Here is a 12,500-nt window from a genome sequence, read left to right on the forward strand (position 1 = left end):
GGGACACAGGTGGAAACTTAGTACCCAAATGAGCCACTGGTATGTTAGAAAGAACTTTTTCAGTGTCAGAGTAGTTGATAGATGGAACCCAGCAAACACAGAACGTTTGTGGACGTTTTTAAATGGTTCCACAAAGGTAATACTGTAACTTTTGACATAAATACGTATATCTGATGTTCTTAAAACCAAAGGATATAACTAAAAACATATATTCTTGAGACACAGTTTTTTAAGATTTATGTAAAAATTTAAAAATAATAGTGAATGCTATGGTATTATAATGTTTTCATGCTTTATATTTAAGAATAAATAATTTTCAGTCAACATTTAGTTTTTTTTGTTTACTTTCTGTAAAGCTATCCAATTTACGTTCTTATAACATAAATATAACATTTATATGACGTCAGTATAACGTTATTTACACGACATCATTACGTTATTATGATGTTATATTAACGTATAATTCCTGTGTGAAAACCAGAATATATATTGAACTTTATGTTTTAAACCTTGTAAAGTTATCATAAAACTTGGAATAAGACGGTAAGCATGCTTTACTTATGAAAATATACAAACAAATCAACAAAAACATTTTAACATAAAAAACATAAACATAACATAAATTAATTGCATGCATGGGAGTTAACTGGAACTCTGTAATATTGCATACATGAACCTTAAGGTACAAACCCAGTGTATTTACTCATGCAGTTCTTTCCTAAATCTAAATTTTTCCAATTTTTACACTTTGTTTCGAGTTCTGTCTTGTGTTGCTACTTTTAATACCCCATTAATGTCCCCTTTGTTATGTCCATTCATCCCATTGTGCACCTCTACCATATGTCACTCCTAATTCTTTGCTTTTCTAGAGAATGTAATATAAGCTTTGACAATCTTTCTTCATATGACAGGTTAACAGGTAGAACAAAGATTACCATTTATATATGGATAACTATTATAAGTCGGTTTGAATGAGTGAATTGCTGCTTGAAGATAGGTATATACACCTGTGGTACTATCAGATTGCATCGTGGTGAGCCTAAAACCCTTCAGATCCAAGCAAAGGGTAAAATGCCAGCAGATACAATTGCGAACACATTGATACCAAAATGAAAGACATATGACGAGAATTGAGGTAACCAAAGTGAAAAGAGTGTTCACATTACATTGCACTAGAGTGCTCCCGGGTTACTTTCTCTCACTTTCTCTGTTTTGTGCGGATGGTACACCTTGCTTTTGGAGTTTATATGCATTTAAACCTGTAGATAATTCTATTGCTAACACATTGATACCAAAATGAAAGACCTAGGATGACAATTGGGGTGACCAAAATGAAAAGAGTGTATACATTTTATCGCTCTTGTGCGCTCCCTGGTAACACACTCTCGCTTACTCTGTTTGTTGCGGATGGTAAGCCGGGCTTTTGGAGTTTATATGCCTTTAGTCCTGTAGAGAATTCTATTGCGAACACATTGATGCCAAATTGAAAAAACTAGGATGAGAATTGAGGTAACAAAGTTGAAAAGGGTATACACTTTTCAGTATTATCACACTCTCTAATGTAATGAGAGTTGCCTGAGGGTGGCTCAGCTTTCTTTTTCTGGTACCCTTGGCCTACATTCATCTTGTCGGCGGGTGGAGCGCGCTGCTGTCTTTGACATTATATGCACATAGTTCTGTTGGGAATTCTATTGCGAACGCATTGATACCAAAATGAAAGACATAGGACGAGAATTAAGGTGACAAAGTTGAAAAGAGTATACACTTTTCAGTATTTCCGCACACTACCAGGGAATGTCCAAACAAAAATGGAGAGAGTGGAGGGGTAACTTGCCCAAAACGCGAAAGTGTTTGGGGAGATTAACTTTCGTTCAATACTATTATGCAAAAGGAGCCACACATCTATGTTCATCCAATAAAATCAGCAGACTTCTAGATGTTACTACTGCTCGGCTTAGACTCGGTTACAAGTATTTCTGGGAATTCTCATTATCTGCCGATGTAGACCTGACCAAATGTTAACTGTCAACAAAATTATTTGCACACCCCTTCGTCACTATGTGATAGTGAATTCAGAGACAATTCTATAACCAATGTACCAACGATGTGTCAATATTTCATTCAAAATGATCTGGTACCAGAAATTTTAGCCAAATATCCCCAGTTTGCTAACTGTAAGTAGTAACTAAGTGATTGTAACCTATCCACCGCTGCCCACTGGATGGGGAGCGGTGTGCAGGACAAACATATCAATTGTGACACTAGCTCTCCACATATGTCAGTTGCTTAATTTAGAAACTGTACTTGTGATCGATCTCGAACCTATTGTTGATGTGACGACTTATACTGAATTTTGTAACTAGCTCATCAAGATTGTAACTTGCTTAGCTAAATGAATTGTTGGGTTCAGTCCCTGAGCCCATTATGTGCCTCTGCAACCCTTTCCACTACCGCCCACAAGATGGGTATGGGGTGCATAATAAATGAACTAAACTAACTTTAAGGCATCCTGAAAGAAAGCTTGGAGGGCTTGAAAAATTGCAGAACGAAGCCTTGAGGATAATCCTTGGGTGCCTTCGTACCACAAAGATACTTAATATGAGAAAGGAACTTAATATTCCGAGCGTTGTTTATCGTGTTACTGAAAATAACTGTCAAATTGGTATAAAAATGCTTAGGCTAGCTCATCCTAACCGTTGCACAGAAGCCCTCCAGAATTTCTTTATTGAATGTAAACATTGTTTCAAATAGATAAATAAAATTGGAACTGAACTCAGAAAGTATCAGATTTATAATTTGTACCAAGAGAGACAACAATAGCACTTTCCTGCACTGTAGGAAATTACACCCTTTTCAATTTTAATCCCTCCCTTTCCATCAAAGGAGCAAATTAGAGATCAGTCCCAGCTTTGTCTTGAGGCAAAGCTCAACGTCTTAAGCCATATTGATGCTCTGTCCACAGAGCATTCTCTCTCTCAAATCATATACACTGAAGGTTTCCTACAGCGCCCAACGGGTGCAGCTGGAAGTGCAGTTGTCCTGGCAATAGGATATGACTTATATTTTGAGTGGGGAGTCCGTATAAACAACTGGGCCTCTACCCTTCAGACTGAACTATTTGCCTTGCTCCTTGCACTGAAATGTGTACAAGTATCCAAACTTGATACATTAGTTGTAAGTGACTCTTTATCATCCTTAATTGCTCTCAACTCTTTAAGACATAACTGTAACATGCTTGTGTCTGAAGCTAGACACAAATACAATAACAACTTGAGGAACCTTATCATAAACAATAATCTCAACAAAAATCACATAGTTCTCAGAGGTGATTTCAATATTGACCTAGGGCTACAAAATAACCCTCAAGTAGACTGTTTCCTCAACAGCATGAATTCCTGTATGCTCATCCCCGCAATCACCAGGCCCACCCGAGTCACTCAAACATCTGCGACTACCCTGGATCACTGATGGACCAACATAACAGCTCCTCTTACATCAAGTATAATCACTGACAGAACAACTGACCACTATCCTACCTTCCTTGTAGCGAACATGGCCATAACACCACCAGGTAACAAGAAAATTACCTTTAGGTTACAATGTGAAGCGGCAATAGGCAATCTCACAAATGCCCTCCACAATGTAAACTGGGAATCTAAATTTATCAATACACAGGATAATAATTCGTTAACTAGCCTCTTTCCAAAATTTAAAGCCTTTACAATACTTATTGTCCTCTCCTCACCAAGCAAGTAACTGGCAAAAAGGTTAAATAATCCCTGGCTCACTAATGGCATACTTAAAGCAATCGACAAGAAATATGAATATGAAAAAAAACTTAGGATTGGCCTAGTTGGAAAAGAAGTAGTTAAGAGGTATTCATCAGTGCTTACCAGTATAATAAGAGCAAAGCGTTCCTATTACGAGAATAGATTCAAAGAAGCAAAAGGCAACATAAAAAGCACATGGAGAGCCATCTCTACCATCCTAGGAGCTAAACAACATTTACATAATAAGATAAAAATCTCCAAGGATGGTTATACACCTGCAACAGATCTTGAAACAGCAACTGAATTTAATAGCTTCTTTTCATCGTTTGGTGCTCACCTTGCCCGAAAAATCCCAGAGACTCAGACATATGTTACCACATATCTTTCACGCAGCTATCCAAACTCTCTTCTCCTCTCTCCGGTCAGCCCTACAGATGTTGTGTCCATCATTCACTCGCTAAAAACCAAAGCTGGGAACATTAGTGAAATACCATCGATGGTACACAGGCGTGCCTCCCATGCCCTTGCACCATCCATAGCACTGCTGTTCAACAAATCCCTAGAGTGTCATACCTTCCCTGATATCCTTAAAAAAGCAAGAGTAACGCCAGTTCATAAAGGAGGTAACACGGCAGACATAAATAATTACAGACCCATATCGAATCTACCTATATTATCAAAATTATTTTTTTTTTTTTTACAAACAGCTCTACTCCAATCTTGTAAAATTCAATATACTAAGTCCCTGTCAGTTTGGCTTCCGCTCCCAAAAGAGTACCAATGATGCTATTGTTAGTCTGCTTGACTTAATCTTCTCAGCCCTTGACAAAAGTGAGTTTCCAATTGAACTCTTCATCGGCCTGAGAAAGGCCTTTGATACTGTTAACCATAACTACCTCTTACTTAAATTCCACCATTATGGAATCCGTGGCCTTGCCCTAAACTATATCCGATCCTATCTTAGTAACAGACACCAATATGAAGCCATCAATGATATAACCTCTCCCACTCTACCACTTAATTACCGTAAAGGTGCCACAGAGCAGCATCCTAGGACCCTCCTGTTTCTTATATACATCAATGATCTCCCTAATGTCTCTAACATACTTAAACCTATATTGTTGGCTGATGATACTACTCATCTACTCTGACCCCAACCCACTCCTGTTAAATAATGTTGTAAACAATTAATTAAAAAAAGTCTACTTGTGGTGTCAACCAACAAACCTCACACAAAACATAGAAAAGACCTACTATATCTTATTTGGAAACAAATCAACAAATGCAATTCAGCTTCAGATAGATAATGTAAACATTAGCAATAAAAATGATGGAAAGTTTCTTAGCCTATACTTAGACAAGAGACTCAACTTCCGCACCCATATACAACACATAACTAAAAAGGTTTCTAAAACAGTTGGTATACTGTTTAAGATCAGATATTATGTACCCTACTCTGCTCTCCTCTCACTCTATTATGCACTTATCTATCCCTATCATTCTTATGGCGTTTGTGCTTGGGGTTCAACCTCTGCAAACTACCTCAAGCCCATCATCATCCAGTAAAAATCTGCTATCAGGACAATAACTAACTCTACCTTCAGACAACACACAGCTCCCTTGTTCAAATCCTTAAACATGCTAAACAAATTCACTCCATACATTCTCCTGTGTAAATTACGTTTATAAAGCCCTTTTTCTAACTGCAAACCCTGTTCTGAAACTCTTCCTGGACAGATGTAATAGAACACATGGCCACGTCCCCACCAGACATAAATATCTCTTTGATATCCCCAGAGTCAAACTTAATCTATGTAAACACTCTATGTAAATAAAGGGACCTAGTTATGGAACTCACTCCCTTATAATGATTTGAAAAGCTGTCCAACTTCTGCCATATTCAAAAATAAAACCAAAAAGTACCTGTAGTACTTTTTAAGTACGAGGGAGTAATGCGCAAAGCGTCCCTCACCTGTGACGTCACAGCGTCACTGACGCCATATCAACACATCGGCCATTTTGTCGTCAGTTCAGTCATGGCGAGGACTAACCCTTCATGCAAACTGCACCTACTATCAAGAAGAAGAAGATTTTGTGTTCCACCGATAGTATTATCGTAAGTAAGCACTTATATTTTATATTTTATTAAATTAATTGATTCTATTTTTCTGTAATAAAGGTCCAAAGGGTTGTTAAGGAACAAGGGTGTAGCGATACCGACGCTCAGTGCGCTCAACTCACACCAAAGTATCACCTGTGTAGCTTCTGTAATTAGTGTTAATTAGTTATGCTATAAGATAATGAAGCGAGTATAAGATTAACTCGCTACAAGGGTACTGTGTTGGGAGGTGAGGGCTGTTACTGGTGTCTGTGGGGATGTGAGGACTTGTACCAACCACTATCACCACCAGTACCTTGTCTTGCACCTGCTTAGTTTCCTATTGAGATATGAAGTATTATTGCATTCATATAATTATTCATTCATTGTCATTACTATTTTTATGGGCTATGTTCTGTTACCCTAATGCTTTTTACCCCTGGGCATGTCCATTTACTCTCCAGCCCTTCACAAGCCACTGCTGCACCCCCTCCATGCCCATACTTACTGTGCTTATTCTTACAGGACTGCACTGCATTATGTGGTGCTCACTGCCTGGACACCTTGATACATGCATTATAGGGTTCTGGTAGTTGTTCTACTCACCAAGCCCTTCCAAGGCCAGGCTTGACATGTGAGAGCTTGGTCCAACAGGCTGTTGCTTGGACAGGCCCCTCAGGCCCACATATCCACCACAGCCTTGTTTGTCCGGCACTTCAAAATCAAATGTTTATTTACGTAAGGTACATACATATTTTTAGGTAAGGTACTCTTTATTTGGGTAAATTTATCTTCGTAGTATTTAGCTTTGGCTCGTCTAATTATCTTGGATAGCAATAACGAGTAATTCTTTGAGAATTCTTTGGAGACAATTCCTAACCTATACTTCTCCCAACCTATACTTCTTCTCAAGGTCATCTTCACTTCTTGAAGATGTTCAGGTTTTCTCTTGAAGATGTCGACGGTTGTTCCAGCAATACTGTATTTCTTTTATTGCTGAAAACCTGTTTTCAGCCATAAAAAAATAATCCTGAATCCAGAAAAAAATCCCTTTTGTATCGTCTGGAAATTTTCAAATATTGCTGATCAAACCTGAGTCTAAATTATTTGTATATATTATGAATTACAGAGGTCCCAGGACAGGGTTTTTAGGCACTCCACTTACATTTTCCCACTCTGACTTAACCCCCATTTATACAAACTCAGTCTTATCTTTTAGCTAATAATTTATTGTACACACCATACTCAGCCTGTGTAGGGTAGTTTATTGTGCATGTGTAGTATATATATTTGTGTAGTATATTTGGTATATTTAATGCCTCTAACCTCTCCTCATAGTTCTTGTCCTTCAGTTCTGGGAGCCACTTAGTAGCATGTCTTTGCACCTTTTCCAGTTTGTTTATGTGCTTCTTAAGATATGGGCACCATACAACCGCTGCATATTCCAACTTTGGTCTAACAAAAGTCGTGAACAATTTCTTGAGTATTTCGCCATCCATGCATTTAAAAGCTCTGAATATTATCCTTTACCTGCAATTGGTTGTTGCTGTATTTATAGAATATGATTTGTTCTACTTTACATTTGTTTGTTCCTTTTTTTCAAAATTTCTTTCTGCCTCTCTCCTCACTGCCGTGTAGTTGTTTCTCTTTGTATTACTGGTATGTTTGGGGGTTTGGCCTCTTCGTATATTGATTCCATTTTTGTGTCTTTTGGTCTCTGTCCGTCTTGAAATTTCAGTTGAACAAATCCTGTTTCCTAGTTCTGCATCTTTGTTTTGGTATAAATGTTTTTGTTCCTTTATCATATATTTCACAAAATTGACATACTGTGCATTAATTCATCTCAATTACTTCCTTTCCTAACAGCAAGCCTTTCCAGTAAAATTCTTTGAATTCTTTTCTGACTTCTGCCTAATGTTTGTTTTATCCTAGTGTGTATGATGCCTAGCGTGTGTCTGGTGCCTGTTGTGTTAAACCGAAGATAAATGCATAAGTATAGGTCAGTAATTTCTCCAGCTTTGAAAGGGGCTTTCATTATGCAGCAGTATTCCACTCTAGAGAGCACTAGCGTCTTGAAAACTATCATCATCGGTATAGCATCTCTAGTGTGAAAAGTTCTTGTTATCTATCCTGTCATTTTTCTTGCAGTTGTGACGGCTACTTTATTGTGTTCTTTAAATGTAAGGCCTTCTGACATCAGTACACCCAAATCCTTTACGTTGCTTTTCCGTTCAATGTTATGATTTGACTGAGTTTTGTAAGTGGTTTCCGTTTTTATATTTTTTATTTTTTCCGTAGCGCATGAGCTGAAACTTATGTTCGTTAATCACCATGTTATTTTCTGTAGCCCATAGAAAGACCTGATTTACATCTGATTGGAGGTTTGCCGTGTCCTCTATGTTGCCTACTCTCGTGAAGATTCTAGTGTCATCTGCAAAGGATGATCAAGTACTATAGGTTGTGTCCTTGTCTATGTCCGATATGAGGATGAGAAAAAGTATTGGAGCAAGCACAGTACGCTTGGGGACTGAGCTCTTTACGGTTGATGGTCCAGATTTTATTTTGTTGACTACTACACATTGGGTTCTATTAGTCAGGAAGTTGTATATCCATCTGCCTATTTTTCCGGTAATTCCTTTTGAACGCATTTTATGTGCAATAACACAATGGTCACATTTGTCAAAGGCTTTTTTTTGTCAAAGCGTTTTGTTTGTCTTCCATGGCATCTAGTGCCATGTCAGAGTGGTCCAGCAACTGTGATAGGCAAGAGCGCCCTGTTCTGAAACCATGTTGTCTGGGGTTATGGAGATGCTGTGATTCCATGTATTTTGTGATCTTACTTCTTAGCATTCTCTCAAAGATTTTTATGATGTGCGATGTTAGTGCTATCGGTCTGTAGTTTTTTGCCTCTGCCTTATTTCCTCCTTTATGGGGCGGTGCTATCTCTGCTGTTTTTAGTATGTCAGGGACAATGCCAGTATCTTGGCTTTGTCTCCAAAGAATGTGAAGGGCCTGCGATAACGTTTTTTACAGTTCTTGATGAATATAGAGTTCCAAGAGTCAGGGCCTGGTGCAGAGTGCATAGGCATACTGTCTATGGCTTCTTCAAAATCCAGTGGGGATAGGATCACATCTGATTTATGATTTGATGTTGGTATCATATCCATGAAAAATTCATTTGGGTTATCAATCAGATGGATGGAGAGCTACACTCGTGGTGTCCCATTTTCCCAGCACTCTTTGTCATATAATGCTTTGAAACTTTTGACGGATTTGGCCTCCACCACCTTCTCACCTAACATGTTCCAACCGTTTACCATTCTGTTTGCAAAAGTGAATTGTCTTACATTTCTTCGGCATCTTTGTTTAGTTCGTTTAAATCTATAACCTCTTGTTCTTGAAATTCCAGGTCTCGGGAAATCTTCCCTATCAAGTTTATCAATTCCTGTTACTGTTTTGTACGTAGTGATCATATCTCCTCTTTTCCTTCTGTCTTCTAGTTTGGAATATTTAATGCCTCTAATGTCTCCTCATAAATCCTGCCCTTCAGTTTTGGTATGAATGTTTGTGTGCCTTCATCGTATATTTTGCAAAATATGGAATACATCTCATTTACTTTACTTTAAGAATATGGTTCGATCAATTAAAAACCCTCTTGTTCAAATTGCAAAGAGACTGAAAGAGATGCAGCATGCTCAATGGATTATATATTAGTGATTATTATTAGGATTATATATTAGTGAATCATATTAGTGATTCAATTATTATGGTCATAAAACAATAAACAAATAGTTTTGGTGTTATTACACTCTATTCACAGGTTATATATAAGTATCTGCATGTTTTGTTCACCATTACAAACCACTAAGTTGGTTTGATTTTTGTTGAGATTGTTATTTATGATAAGATTCCTTACGTTATCTGAGAATGAAGCTATGTCGGTATTGGGAAATCTATAGATGGCACTTATAGTCAAGGAGGATTTAAGGGATTTACTGGAGAACTTGGCAAAGGTATATTCACAATAGTCGTCTCTATTACTAATGAGACTATTGCAGATGAAGGTATCTTTGTAAGATATTGCTATGCCACCTCCTTTTTTTATTAGGCCTGCAGTTGTGAATGGCTTTATTATCAGCCAAGTTGTAGCATACAACATAGCATATATATGTATATGGTATACATATATATATATATACATATATATATATATATATATATATATATATATATATATATATATATATATATATATATATATATATATATATATATATATATATATATATATATATATATATATATATGTTATGTTACAACATAACAGGCCAATTACACTGGATTAATCTTTGTGTTTAGATAGGAGATGCCTCGTATGGGCCAATAAGCCTTCTGCAGCCCCTATGTTTATCCCTTATGTATCCCCCCATGTTTTCACCTTCATTGTATTATCACCTGACCTAATGCGGGTATAAAATCAACTAATATTATATATATATATATATATATATATATATATATATATATATATATTATATATATATATATATATATATATATATATATATATATATTCAAAATTCGTCAGTGTACTACATTTTTGTTGTTGCTTTTAGGTGATGCTTTTAACCAGTGTACGTGGGTCTGATTGTGCAACCACAGTTCGAAGAATAATGAAGATATGAACAATATTATATTTTTATATTTATTATATTTCTATCACTTGCTCTTAAGATTGTTTCATTTAATAGAGGTTGGGCATAATTGTTCTCTGCTGCTAATAGAACTGACTGACTTAGCTATAGGAAAATGTAAACTTAATTGGTTTATCCATTACAGTATTTGCAGTTTATTTCATGATCCTGTGCTTAATACTTGCATAAATAGTAGATTACAAAATGCATTTTTATATCATTAGTATTGAATAATAATAATGCAAATAATTGACTTATAAATGATGTACAATTAATTGGTAGGTGATATTATATTATTAATATTTTTTCATTCTTGCAAAGCCTTAACAAAGTCATTAACATGTTAATATAAACTTGATCACCTTCCACTTATTTTCTCATGTGCTACCTACATGTACAAAACCTTATTCCTAAATGCATATTTTGTTCTGAAACTTGTCCTTTATATGTTGTGTATCACCATCTCTGGAGAGTTTTATCTGATTGATGTATAAATTACTTTTAATTTTACAGAATATTATTGTTATACTGAATTTATTATTATATAAATAACTTAATTTTACAGAATCATCTATCAACGCACATCCACAAGTTGAGGAGGAGGATGTGACCTTCCAGATGTCTGAAGTACTGAAACAGGCACCAAACAGGCCTGGTGGATCTAGGTACAAGGTAAAATAATTTAAATTTTTTTTTTTTTTTTTACTAATTGTCCGATATATATATATATATATATATATATATATTATATATATATATATATATATATATATTATATATATATATATATATTATATATGTATGTGTGTGTGTGTGTAATTACCTAAGTGTAGTTAAAGGATGAGACCGTCTTCCCAGCACTCTTTGTCATATAACGCTTTGAAACTACTGACAGTCTTGGCCTCCACCACCTTCTCACCTAACTTGTTCCAACCGTCTACCACTCTATTTGCGAAAGTGAATTTTCTTATATTTCTTTAGCATCTGTGTTAAGCTAGTTTCAATCTATGACCTCCTGTTCTTGAAGTTCCAGGTCTCAGGAAATCTTCCCTGTCGGTTTTATCAATTCCTGTTACTATTTTGTATGTAGTGATCATATCACCTCTTCTGTCTTTTAGTTTTGGCATATTTAATGCCTCTAACGTCTCCTCGTAGCTCTTGCCCTTCAGTTCTGGGAGCCACTTAGTAGCATGTCTTTGCACCTTTTCCAGTTTGTTGATGTGCTTCTTAAGATATGGGCCAACTTCTGTTGTTGGGCACCACACAACAGCTGCATATTCTAGCTTTGGCGTAACAAAAGTCATGAACAATTTCTTTAGTATATCACCATCCATGTATTTAAACGCAATTCTAAAGTTAGAAAGCGTAGCATAGGCTCCTCGCACAATATTCTTTATGTGGTCCTCAGGTGATAGTTTTCTATCTAGAACCACCCCTAGATCTCTTTCTTTATCAGAATTCTTTAAAGATTTCTCACATAATGTATAGGTTGTGTGGGGTCTATGTTCTCCTGTTCCACATTCCATAACATGGCATTTATTAACATTAAATTCCATTTGCCAAGTGGTGCTCCATATACTTATTTTATCCAGGTTTTCTTGAAGGGCATGACAATCATCTAAATTTCTTATCCTTCCTATTATCTTAGCATCATCAGCAAACATGTTCATGTAATTCTGTATACCAACTGGTAGATCATTTATGTAGACAATAAACATCACTGGTGCAAGAACTGAACCCTGTGGTACTCCACTTGTGACATTTCTCCAGTCCGATACATTGCCTCTGATTACTGCCCTCATTTTTCTATGTCAGAAAATTTTTCATCCATATTAGAAGCTTACCTGTCACCCCTCCAATATTTTCCAGTTTCCAGAACAACCTCTCTATGTGGAACTGTCGAATGCCTTTTTTAGGTCCAAATAGATGCAGTCAACC

This window comes from Procambarus clarkii, chromosome 35 (genome assembly GCF_040958095.1).
Source record: "Procambarus clarkii isolate CNS0578487 chromosome 35, FALCON_Pclarkii_2.0, whole genome shotgun sequence".
Lineage (NCBI taxonomy): Eukaryota > Metazoa > Arthropoda > Malacostraca > Decapoda > Cambaridae > Procambarus > Procambarus clarkii.